This window comes from Hirundo rustica, chromosome 3 (assembly GCF_015227805.2).
Source record: "Hirundo rustica isolate bHirRus1 chromosome 3, bHirRus1.pri.v3, whole genome shotgun sequence".
In the NCBI taxonomy this organism is placed as follows: domain Eukaryota; kingdom Metazoa; phylum Chordata; class Aves; order Passeriformes; family Hirundinidae; genus Hirundo; species Hirundo rustica.
Genome location: NC_053452.1, coordinates 11,265,951 through 11,278,736, shown reverse-complemented (window position 1 = coordinate 11,278,736; position 12,786 = coordinate 11,265,951). Strand labels below are relative to the sequence as shown.

The 12,786-nt window shown below is 51.6% G+C and overlaps 2 long non-coding RNA genes across 7 annotated transcripts; one reads left to right on the top strand and one right to left on the bottom strand.

Moving 5' to 3' along the window:
* Nucleotides 1-24: 24 nt before the first annotated feature.
* LOC120751222 (uncharacterized) lies at nt 25-10,716 on the top strand. The gene is made up of 3 exons (XR_005700319.2): nt 25-254; nt 9,880-9,993; nt 10,601-10,716. It is a non-coding gene; the product is annotated as an uncharacterized LOC120751222 (long non-coding RNA).
* On the bottom strand, nt 7,903-12,142 carry LOC120751221 (uncharacterized). Of its 6 annotated transcripts, none has more exons than XR_005700314.2 (8): nt 12,016-12,142; nt 11,762-11,887; nt 11,605-11,666; nt 11,392-11,496; nt 10,868-11,188; nt 10,649-10,780; nt 9,859-9,954; nt 7,903-8,149 (listed from the first exon to the last, which is right to left on the bottom strand). It is a non-coding gene; the product is annotated as an uncharacterized LOC120751221 (long non-coding RNA). The 6 variants fall into 6 exon arrangements; XR_005700313.2 differs by having other exon boundaries at nt 10,868-11,180; XR_005700315.2 differs by having other exon boundaries at nt 10,868-11,146.
* Between the last annotated feature and the right edge of the window lie 644 nt (nt 12,143-12,786).

Sequence of the window (12,786 nt, the reverse complement as noted above, 5' to 3'; positions counted from 1 at the left end):
TAGGTGATTTAGGCTCTGCCCAAAGGAGTTTTAAAGAGAGGCACTGTTGGATTTCCCAGAGGCAGTTGAGTTAATTTTTGTGTTGTGTACTAAACAGTTGAACTTTTTTTTTCCTTCCAGAATGCTGCCGTGCAACCCACCTGGGTGCTTGGCACATCCTAGGTTTTTTTCCCTCTCTTGTCACATCAGAACCCCCTGGCATCCTCAAGTCCAGAGGAACTTTGAGAAAAAGGATTCCCAGTGAGACAAGCAAGGTAATGTTTTTGTTATGGATTTGCTTGGAAAATTCTGCAAGAAAATAATTTCCACCTGTGTTTGGGTTTTTTGTTTGGTTTATTTTTCTTTTGTTTTGTTCGGTGGTGTTTCTTAGGGGTTTTTGTTGTTGTTGGTTTTAGTTTTGGTTTTGTGTGAGTTTTGTTTTGTTTTTCACAAAACAAAACTCTGAAGCAAGCCACTTCTGGGAAAACCAACAGCAGCTGTCACTGAAACTCCAGTGGGAGTCTCTTCCAGGCTGAGCTGAAATGCCCTGTGTCCCTGAGAAAAAGTGTCACTTAGCATGGGGTACGACTGACTTGAGGCCTTAGTTGCACAGCAGCGCTGCTCCTCTAGGGATATGCACTATGGCTGAGGAGGGGCGGGTATGGAAGAAGGAGGAAAACAGCTCAGCCTTTCACAAGCTTTTCAGAGTCTGCACTGGGGCTGGAGGCGCTTCCCTCCTCTGCTTTGCATGGATTTTATCTGCTCCCCTCCTCTCCCCCAGGTCAAAGTTCCCAGCACATGGGGGCTGTTTGGCTCCCTCTGGCCTCAGCCCTGTGGCACGGGAGCAGTCTCCCTCTGTGGGTGCAAGAACACATCCTCTACTTTCTGCAGTGTCCTTCTCTTGCCCCCTTGGAGCCTTTAGACCATGCTGCCGTGCAGAGCACAGAAAGAGTTTGGTGTGGTCATGGCCATGCCCGGTCCTGGCTGTGGTCTTGAGGAACTGTCTCTGTCACAAAGTCAGGGTGCTTCTGACGGTGTCCCCACCCTGGCTGTGGCCGCCTGAGCGTGCAGGTACTGCCGTGGGAGGGCTCTGCCAGGGGGCCTGAGCCTGGGCTGGGTGGGGGCTCATCGGATCTGTGAACCCACCACGTGCCTACCCAGGCCACGGCCCTGCACTTTTCCCACCCCTGCCACACACAAGGCAGCCAGTAAAGCCCTGCACGCCTTTCACCCTGACTACTGCTCTCTGACCTTTTGCTTTGCCCTTAATGTCTCACCCTGAACACTGACTTTCGAAGCTGGTATTGGCAGTAACAGGCAGCCAGTTCAGTTCTGTGTTTAGGTGTAGTAGAGAAACAGATCTTTCTCTTGTGCTGACAGGGCAGTGATTGGAGGATGTGGTAAAGAGACTGGAATGCAAAGAGAATTAAAAATATGAAGATGGGCTTAGTTTTGTGGCCAGAGCTCTACTCTGCAGAACCACATTTCCTGAACTTGGCAATCCCACGCACCTGCCACGAGTACACACCAGGTGTGAACCACAGGCCCTGTGTAGGCCAAGCACTTAGACAGGTTACGCATGCTGAGAGCACACCCTGAACGCATGCTGCACCCTGCCTTTAAACCTGTCCCTTTACCTGCCCCTTGCCCTTTTCCTGTGATTTTCGATTTCTTGCGACCAGTGGGTTTTCCCACAATGTCGACCAGATTGCGTGATCCCGTCTATGTTTTCCTGATGGTAGGCTACATTCCTCCACGCTACGTTTTCCCAGGTGCCAGACCGCGTGTGCAATCATCTGTGTTTTCCCAGTTCCTGAATCCACATGATCACATCCACATTTTCCTAATTCTGTATGATGCATCATCCAGTCTGTGTTTTCCCACGATCTAGACTGCCTGAGTGCTCCTGTCCATTTCCCTGATTCTGGACTCTGTGTGCGATCTGGGCCATGTTTTCCCACATTCTGCACTCTGCACTCGATTCACTCCATGGTTTCCCGATTCTAGACTCTGTGTGCAATCTGGGCAATGTTTTCCCACATTCTGCATGTGATTCAGTCCCCAGTTTCCTGATTCTGGACTCTGTGTGCTAGCTGGGCAATGTTTTCCCACATTCTGCATGTGATTCAGTCCACAGTTTCCTGATTCTAGACTGTGTGTGCGATCTGGGCCATGTTTTCCCACATTCTGCACTCTGCACGCGATTCAGTCCACGGTTTCCCGATTCTAGACTCTGTGTGCAATCTGGGCCATGTTTTCCCACATTCTGCATGCGATTCAGTCCCCAGTTTCCTGATTCTGGACTCTGTGTGCAAGCTGGGCCATGTTTCCCCACATTCTGCATTCTGCACGTGATTCAGTCCACAGTTTCCTGATTCTGGACCCTGTGTGCGATCTGGGCCACGTTTTCCCACATTCTGCACTCTGCACATGATTCAGTCCACAGTTTCTCGATTCTGGACTCTGTGTGCGATCTGGGCCATGTTTTCCGACATTCTGCACTCTTCACACATTTCAGTCCACAGTTTCCTGATTCTGGACCCTGTGTGCAATCTGGGCCACATTTTCCCGCATTCGGCACTTTGCAAGTGATTCAGTTCATGGTTTCCCAGTTCTGGAGTCTGTGTGCGATCTCAGCCACGTTTTCCCACATTCTGCACTCTGCACGCGATTCAGTCCACGGTTTCCTGATTCTGGACTATGTGTGCGATCTGGGCCATGCTTTTCCACATTCTGCACCCTGCAAGTGATTCAGTCCACGGTTTCCCAGTTCTGGACTCTGTGTGCAAGCTGGGCCATGTTTTCCCACATTCTGCACACAATTCAGTCCACAGTTTCCTGATTCTGGACTCTGTGCAATGCTGGGCCATGTTTTCCCACATTCTGCACTCTGCACGCAGTTTGGTCCACAGTTTCCTGATTCTGGACTCTGTGTGCAGTCTGGGCCACGTTTTCCCACATACTGCACTCTGCAAGTGATTCAGTTCATGGTTTCCCAGTTCTGGACTCTGTGTGCGATCTGGGCCATGTTTTCCCACATTCTGCACTCTGCAAGTGATTCAGTTCGTGGTTTCCCAATTCTACACTCTGTTTGTGATGTCGGCCACGTTTTCCCACGTTCTGCACTCTGCACATCATGCAGTCCACAGTTTCCTGATTCTGGACTCTGTGTGCGATCTGGACTATGTTTTCCACGTGCTCCACTCTGCAAATGATTCAGTCCCCTGTTTCCTGATTCTGGACTCTGTGTGCAATCTTAGCCATGTTTTCCCACATTCTGCAGTTTGCATGCGATTCAGTCCACGGTTTCCTCTTTCTGGACTCTGTGTGTGACCTGGGCCATGTTTTCCCACATTTTGCACTCTGCACGCTATTCAGTCCATGGTTTCCTGATTCTGGACTCTGTGTGCGATCTGGGCCATGTTTTCCCACATTCTGCACTCTTCACACAATTCAGTCCATGGTTTCCTGATTCTGGACTCTGGGCCACATTTTCCCACATTCGGCACTCTGCAAGTGATTCACTCCATGGTTTCCCAGTTCTGGAGTCTGTGTGCGATCTGGGCCACGTTTTCCCATATTCTGCACTCTGCACACGATCCACTCGGTGGTTTCTGATTCTGGACTCTGTGTGCAATCTGAGCCATGTTTTCCCACATTCTCAACTCTGCAAGTGATTCAGTACATGGTTTCCCAGTTCTGGAGTCTATGTGCAATGCTGGGCTTTGTTTTCCCACATTCAGCACTCTGCACATGATTCAGTCCACGGTTTCCTGATTCTGGACTCTGTGTGCAATCTGGGCCATGTTTTTCCACGTGCTGCACTCTGCAAATGATTCAGTCCCCAGTTTCCTGATTCTGGACCCTGTGTGTGATCTGGGCCACCTTTTCCCACATACTGCACTCTGCAAGTGATTCAGTTCATGGTTTCCCAGTTCTGGACTCTGTGTGCGATCTGGGCCATGTTTTCCCACATTCTGCACTCTGCACGCGATTCAGTTCGTGGTTTCCCAATTCTGCACTCTGTTTGCGATGTCGGACACGTTTTCCCATGTTCTGCACTCTGCACATGATGCAGTCCACAGTTTCCTGATTCTAGACTCTGTGTGCGATCTGGACCATGTTTTCCCACATTCTGCACTCTGCAAGTTATTCAGTTCATGGTTTCCCAGTTCTAGAGTCTATGTGCAATGCTGGGCCTCGTTTTCCCACATTCTGCACTCTGCACACGATCCACTCGATGGTTTCTGATTCTGGACTCTGTGTGCAATCTGAGCCATGTTTTCCCACATTCTGCATTCTGCATGCGATTCAGTCCACGGTTTCGTGATTCTGGACTATGTGTGCAATGCTGGGCCATGTTTTCCCACATTCTGCATTCTGCATGCGATTCAGTCCATGGTTTTCTGATTCTGGACTCTGTGTGCTAGCTGGGCCATGTTTTCCCACATTCTGCACTCTGCAAGTGATTCAGTTCATGGTTTCCTGATTCTGGACTCTGTGCGCAATCTGGGCCACGTTTTCCCACATTCAGCACTCTGCACATGATTCAGTCCACAGTTTCGTGATTCTGGACTCTGTGTGCAATCTTAGCCATGTTTTCCCACATTCTGCAGTTTGCATGCGATTCAGTCCACGGTTTCCTGATTCTGGACTATGTGTGCAATGCTGGGCCATGTTTTCCCACATTCTGCATTCTGCATGCGATTCAGTCCATGGTTTTCTGATTCTGGACTCTGTGTGCAATCTGGGCCACGTTTTCCCACATTCAGCACTCTGCACATGATTCAGTCCACAGTTTCGTGATTCTGGACTCTGTGTGCGATCTGGGCCATGTTTTCCCACATTCTGCACTCTTCACACAATTCAGTCCATGGTTTCCTGATTCTGGACTTTGTGGGCAATCTGGGCTACATTTTCCCGCATTCGGCACTTTGCAAGTGATTCAGTTCATGGTTTCCCAGTTCTGGAGTCTGTGTGTGATCTCGGCCACGTTTTCCCACATTCTGCACTCTGCAAGCTATTCAGTCCACGGTTTCCTGATTCTGGACTCTGTGTGCGATCTGGGCCATGTTTTCCCACATTCTGCACTCTGCAAGTGATTCAGTTCGTGGTTTCCCAATTCTACACTCTGTTTGTGATGTCGGCCACGTTTTCCCACGTTCTGCACTCTGCACATCATGCAGTCCACAGTTTCCTGATTCTGGACTCTGTGTGCGATCTGGGTCATGTTTTCCCACATTCTGCACTCTGCACACGATTCAGACCCCAGTTTCCTGATTCTAGACTCTGTGTGCGATCTGGGCCATGTTTTCCCACATTCTGAACTCTGCAAGTGATTCAGTACATGGTTTCCCAGTTCTGGAGTCTATGTGCAATGCTGGGCCATGTTTTCCCACATTCAGCACTCTGCACATAATTCAGTCCACGGTTTCCTGATTCTGGACTCTGTGTGCGATCTGGGCCATGTTTTTCCACATTCAGCACTCTGCAAATGATTCAGTCCCCAGTTTCCTGATTCTGGACTCTGTGTGCGATCTGGGCCATGTTTTCCCACATTCTGCACTCTGCAAGTGATTCACTCCATGGTTTCCCAGTTCTGGAGTCTGTGTGCAATCTCAGCCACGTTTTCCCACATTCTGCACTCTGCACACGATCCACTCGATCGTTTCTGATTCTGGACTCTGTGTGCAATCTTAGCCATGTTTTCCCACATTCTGCAGTCTGCATGCGATTCAGTCCACGGTTTCCTCTTTCTGGACTCTGTGTGTGACCTGGGCCATGTTTTCCCACATTTTGCACTCTGTTCGCGATTCAGTCCACGGTTTCGTGATTCTGGACTATGTGTGCAATGCTGGGCCATGTTTTCCCACATTCTGCACTCTGCAAGTGATTCAGTTCATGGATTCCCAGTTCTGGAGTCTATGTGCAATGCTGGGCCATGTTTTCCTACATTCTGCACTCGATTCAGTCCACGGTTTCCTTATTCTGGACTCCGTGTGTGATCTGGGCCATGTTTTCCCACATTCTGCACTCTGGAAGTGATTCACTCCATGCTTTCCCAATTCTGGACTATGTTTGCAGTGCTGGCCCATGTTTTCCCACATTCTGCACTCTTCACACAATTCCGTCCATGGTTTCCTGATTCTGGACTATGTGTGCAATGCTGGGCCACATTTTCCCACTTTCTGCACTCTGCAAGTGATTCAGTTCATGGTTTCGCAGTTCTGCACTCTGTGTGCAATGCTCCGCCACGTTTTCCCACATTCTGCACTCTTCACACGATCCACTCCATGGTCTCTTGATTCTGGACTCTGTGCGCAATCTGGGCCATGTTTCCCCACATTCTGCACTCTTCACACGATTCAGTCCATGGTTTCCTGATTCTCGGCGCTGTGTGCAATGCTGGGCCATGTTTTCCCACATTCTGCACTCTGCACGCGATTCACTCCACAGTTTCCTGATTCTGCCCTCTGTGTGCATGCAGTCTGGCCCATGTTTTCCCACATTCTGGACACGATTCAGTCCACAGTTTCCCGATTCTGGACTCTGCTCAATCTAGTCTGTGTTTTACTCATTCCATGCTCCGCGTGTCATCCAGTCTGTGCATTCCCAGTTCTGGATGCCGGCTCTGACCCTGTCTGTGTTTTCCTCCATTCCAGACCCTATGTGCAATCTGCTTCAATTTTCCTACACCCTGGGCTCCATGTGCCATCCAGTCCAGGTTTTCCCCCATTCTGGAGTCTGTGGGTAGTCCGGTTCATGTTTTGCCATATTCTGGACTCCATGCATGACCTGGTCCACAGTTTCCTGATTCCGTACTCCGCGTGTGATCCCATCTGCATTTTCCTCAATTCCAGGCTCTGTGTGATCCCGTTTTCCCCCATTCCAGGCTCTGTGTGCAGTCCGAGTTAATTACTGTTTCTGGACTCCATGCACAATCCCCTCTGTGTTTTCCTCCATTCTGGACCCCATGTGTGATCTGCTCGGTGTTTTCTGCCATTGTGGAGCCCATACATGATCCAGTCTGCCTTTCCCCACGTTCTGGGTTCTGCGTGAAATCAGCTCTCTGGTTTCCTGATTCTGGACTCCACGTGAGATCCTGTCTGCGTTTTCCTCCATTCCTCTCTCCGCGTGTGATCCCGCCCACATTATCCCCCATTCTAGATTGCCTGCATTGTCCAGTCTGCGTTTTCCCACATTCCAGACTCTTTGTGCTCTCCAGTCCATGGTTTCCTGATTCCAGAGTCTGCACGTGGGCTTGTCCACATTTTCTTCCATTCTAAATTCCACGTGTGATCCGGTCCATCTTCTTCCCCATTCTGGACTCCGCCTGCACTGCTCTCTGGCTTGTTCCCCATGCCATGATCTGTGTGTGATTTGGTCTGGGATTTTCTCTGTGCTAGGTTCTGCACACGATCCAGTCCAAGTTTTCCATCCTTGCCGGGTTCCAAAGTCCAGCCCCGCTGCTTTTTCCTCTCGTGCCAGGCTTTATGCGTGATCCCGCCTGCTTTTTCCCATATCTCCTTCTCTGTGTGTGTTACCACCATTTTTTTCCCTGTGCCAAGCTCCGTGAGTGATCTTGCCCCATTTTGCGCCCATGCTGCCACCTGGCCCGGATTCAGGCTGGATTTTTCTCTCATTGCAGGTTCCAGGCACAGTGTGATCTGGGTTTCTCTTTGTTCTGGGTCACAGCTGACATCTGTTTTAGGTTTTTGCCTGTTCTGCATTATGGCTGATACGCGGTCTAGGCTTTCCCCCATGCAGGACCTCAGATACAACCTCACCCACTTTTTCTCCCCATTCCAAACTTCTGGCACAGCCCTGTTTGGGTTTCCCCTCATACTGGATTCTGGGTTGGATTCTCGCTTTGGTCTGGTGTTGCTAGATGGACGCGAAAAGAACTACAATCACGCAGTCAAGTTCAGAGAAAAAAGAGAGAAGTTTATTTCTTGACTTCGATTTATATAGATTCTGGACAACAACCAGGGATTCCCCAAAGATCCCTTCTCACTGGGGAATTGGAAATAATTATTAATTGCAGAAATGTTTTCTGAAGCCTTTCCCCTTTGCTGGTAGACCTTCTCTTTCTTCCTTTGAATGTACAGCTGTTCCCCGCTGTCTTTTGCCTGAATTCCTTGCAGCTCCTAACTGGGAAAACCTGGAATAACTTAGAGGGGACAGAGGTGACATTTTTAGCTGAAAACCTGAGGCAATTGAGAGGGGACACAAGAACGGTTTGCGTAGGAAAATGCCAGGGGATGTTGAGGGGAGCGAGGTGGCATTTTTGAGGAAAAAGCTGAGGTGATGTTTAGGGGAGAGAGTGAAATTTTTTGGAGCAGAAAAGAGTTAATCAATATTGTACCAGGAGTAAAATTTTGGGGGTAAAACTCGATGTAATCTGTAGGGGACAAAATGAATATTTTGGAGTAAAAATGAAGTACTCAGTAGTAGATAAGTAAGGAAATTTTTGGAGGTGAGACTTGACAAAATCTCAAGAGCAGAGAATGAACACTGAAGAAAAACTGGGGTGAGGAGCAGTAGGTATGTAGGGAAAATTTGGGGGCTAAATGCGAGCTAATCTCTGGAGGAGAGCATGAACCTACTGAGGTAGCATGAGGGGAGCAGTTGTGGGCGGATGGGGAAATTTTGGGGTAAAGATTATATGAAATAATCTGTAGAGTGATTATTTTGGAGTAAAAATAGATACAGATGGACAGTTTGGGGGGGTAAATCTTGACAAAAGCTACATGGTAGCAAGTAAATAATATTGAAGGAAAAAAATGAGGGAACCAATAGTGGACACGTAGGGGATTTTTGGGGGCCAAACCTTGAAATAATCTCAAGGTTGAGAATGAATATTTTAGATAAAAATGAGGTGATAAGTTGTGGACAGTTAAGGAAAATTTTGGGGGTTAAACTTGAGGTAATCTCTAGGGAGAGAGAGAACACTGATAAACTTGAGGCAGTCACTGGGGGTAGGCAAGGGAATTTGGGGGTAGAACTTGGGAGGATCTGTAGGGCAGAGAATTAACATATTAGGGTAGAAATGAAGTGATCAGTAGGTAACATGAGGTAGAATTTAGAGGCCAAACGCTGAGGTAATTATGTAGGAACAGTAAGTGGTTTTGGGAAAAAAATCTGACTTAATTTATAGGGGACAGAATGAACATTTTAGGGATAAGAGACATAACACACATGTAGCTTTGGTTTTAAAATCTAGTTAGTATACAGGGGACAAAATAGACATTTTGGGAATAAAATCTGAATTCATCTGTAGACGAAACAATAGCTATTTTGAGGTAAAAAGTAGGTGATTGGGGTTGGGCATGTAGGGAAAACTGAGGGGGTAAAATGCGAGATTATCTCTAGGAGAGAGCAGGAACATCCTGAGGTAAACTGAGGGAATTGCTGTGGACAGGTGGGTAAATCTGGGGATAAAACTTGAGAGAATCCCCACAGTAGAAAAGAATATTTTGAGGTAAAAATAAGGTACACAGAGGTGGAGAGGTAGGGAAAATTTCACCTGTAAAATCTGAGGTGATCTGTAACAGAGGGCAGGCACTTCATGGGGCAGACTGAGGTAATTGGTCATGGACAGGTAGGGAAATGATTGGGCGGGGGAGGGAAATAAAAATGGAAAGCATCCATAGGGTAAAGAGTGTAAATACTGAGGTATAAATGAGGAAATAGGTAGTGAACAGGTAGGGAAAATGTTGGGAGTAAAGCTTGTGGTAATCTCCAGAGTAGAGAAAGAATGCTTTCTCGTAAAAAAATGAGGAAAGCAGAAGGGGACGGACAGGGGAAATGTGGGGGTAAGATCTCAAGGGATCTCCAGGTGAGGGAATGACTGTTTTGAAGTATAATCTCAGGACTCACTGTGTCCTCCTTCCTTGGCAGCAGCTGGTGGGGAAGAGAGAAGAGGCCGCAGGCTGGAGAGGAGCAGGAGAAACCCCCCTGGCATCACCAGGCCACCTGTGGGGAACAGAACGGACACTTTGGGAGTAAAAAGAGGTGATTGGATTGTCCCTTTGGGGGACACTGGCATTGAGGCAATTCCATCCATTTGGCTGCTGAAATTTCCCAGCCCAAGGGCTTTGGCTGACAGAGCAGCACAAAGATTGTTCCCAGTGTGGGGCCCAGCTTTGGGGTTCAGCTTTGCTAGTTCAGATGGATTAGAGCTATAGCCCTGAATTTCCTGCTGAATTGTGAACTTGGAATAACCTCAGAGCGCCTCCTGTAGCATTGATACTCCCATACAGAGCTGCCTATTTAACATCAGCTGTGCCAGGAGGCAGCAGAGGTTCCAAGAAAGCTCAGTAGGATGGGATAAGGACAGGCCGATATTCCATAGAATTTACTATTTAGAACCCTCATCCCCCAAGCCCCACCCATGTCCCTGGGGGGCACTTGACAGAGTTGCCTGGAATTCAGCTGATTTCACCCCCTCCCCCGAGCTCGGGCTCCCATTGATATTTTAAAGCAGGAGAAGGCGCTGGCCGGACGCGCTCCCGGCCCATGCTGAGGCAGCCCCTGTACCCACGGGAGAACATCTCTGCCTGAAGAAGCTCAGCTCCTTCCAGAGCCTCAGTGGTGGCCTCTACAAATTCTTTTCCCTCAGGAAAGGGATGCACATCCCTGCCTTCAGCGCACCTCCAGTGGGACCCACCTGAAAAAGCTTTCCATCGCTTCTTCATCAGCTTCCAGCTGGCTCCCTGAAAAACTCCAAACTTCATCCAAACACATTTGTCTAACCTTTCATTTTAAGGCATCTCTGAGAGAATTGCTGGGGATTTCATTTCTGTGAGAGAAATCCCCTTGGCTTTAGTGCTGCCGATGGATAATGTCCTCAGGCTGGAAGGGGGGATTTGGGGTGGCCAGGACATACCTGGCAGCCGCGCAGGAGCTCCGGGAGGTCGGAACTGGGAATCGCCATCTGCGCCCCTCTGCGGATGGCCCGAGCCGCCCGTGCCCAGGCAGTGCCAGCTGCTCCTCGGGGCGTCTCTGGGCTCTCGGTGGCCTCCGTGCGCGGTGAGGCATCTCCCCGTGCCCGTGCAGAGCAGCCCCTGGCTGAGGAGCTCCGGGCAGCCCTTCAGCCGTGCCTGTGCCAGCGCTGTCCGAGCAGCCCGGTGCCCATCCCTGGGACGCGTGTTTGGCACGCTGCGTGCTGTGGGCGGGATGATGCAGGCACGGCTCCTTCCCTGCACACCTCAAGGACAAGAAGTGCCGATTGCCTTTTGGGGGCTGCCGGCCTCCTCCCGCCCCGTGTTCCTGGCTAGCTGGGACCCACAGAAACACCAAGGAACATCGCCAGCAGCGAGCAGGAGTCACCGAGGGCTCTGTGCAGCTCTGGACCAGAGAAGCAGCCCCGGCCTTAGACCCCAGCCTTGATTTTGGGCTGGGAACACTCACCTGCAGGAGACGCCCCTCTGCAGGCGGGACCAGCCCTGACGCTCTCCAGAAGAACTTCAGCCATGGACTAAGGGAGCCCTCAGGGCTTGTCTTGCTCATTCCTCCCTGCAAAGAGACACAGCACAAGCACCTTTACAGCCCTCAGGGAAATGCTGAAAAGGGCAGGAAATCAGGGTTATGGGAAGAGCTTTATGCTGTCACCCAAGCCTTAACCTGTGTTGTTCCACGGTCAGGTGCTGGCTACAGAGCTCTGCCCTCGGACATTCCAGGGGCTGCTGCGTAAAGCAGTATCAGCATCAAAGAAGGAGCTGCATTGGCATAGGAATTCCCTTGCTGGCATTCCCATCCCAGGCATGACACTGCCACAGACCTGAGATTGGCTTGGTTGGAGCAGAGCGCTGAAAATACCCAGGTTGCATGTTCAATCCTCAGACGAGGCGTTCAGAGAAGGGTTCAGCTCAGTGCTCCTCTTGTGGCCCTTCCCACTCAAGATGTGCTTTGGAAATAAAGAGAAAACAGTTTGCATGGGCCTTTTAAACCCAGAGTTTTGGGCATTTTTGTATTGGAGAGTACAAGCCACAGAGAAAGGGAGGGAAAGGAAGGAGGGAGAGCATCGGGTCTCACCTGGCAGGTGTATCAGCTGAGCAGCCCGAGGCCCCGGTGGCTGTCCCGGAGCGGCTCCTCCCTGCCGCGGTGCCGCAGCCCCGCTCGTTGGAGCTCCTCGGGGCTGCGGACACGGGGCAGGGGGAGGCGGGCGCTGCTGCGCGCAGGGGAGCGCGGTGGCCTCGGGGGTGCCGGGGCGGGGGCGGCTCCACATCCCCGCGGGGGCCGCGGGCGGGAGGAGCCGCTGCGGGGCCGGGCCCGGAGCGCGCGCCGGGGCCCGCGGGCGGAGCCGCCGCTCCGTGTCCGCCAGGGGGCGCGCCCAGCGGGGCGGGAGGCGGCGCTGAGGGAGCGGCGGCGGCGGGGCGGTCCCCGTGCCCCGCCGGCTTCCAGCCGCGATCCGGCGTCCGTTCCGGGGAAGAGCGGCTCTCCCGGCGGGCCCGGCAGCGGCACCGGCACGGCCCCGGCTCCCCGCGGCCGCAGAGGGAGCTGCCCGGAGCCCGAGCGGGACCCCGGCCCCGCGCCGGTCGCAGCCGGAGCAGCGGCGGCAGCGCCGAGCTCGGGCCCAGCGCCCGTCCCGGAGCGGCTCTTCCCGACCGCGGTAGTAATCCCCATTCCTATCCCGGGCCCAATCCCGCCCCGCTCACGCCGCCCCGGGACCCGCACCCCGCCCGCCGAGAGAGAAGCGGTTCGGCCCGGGACCCCCAGCGGACGCCGGCAGGACCCGGACCCGAATCCCCGGGCCCGGGTCCCGTTGCCGGCCTCACCTCCGCGCCTCGGGCTCCGCGCAGCGCT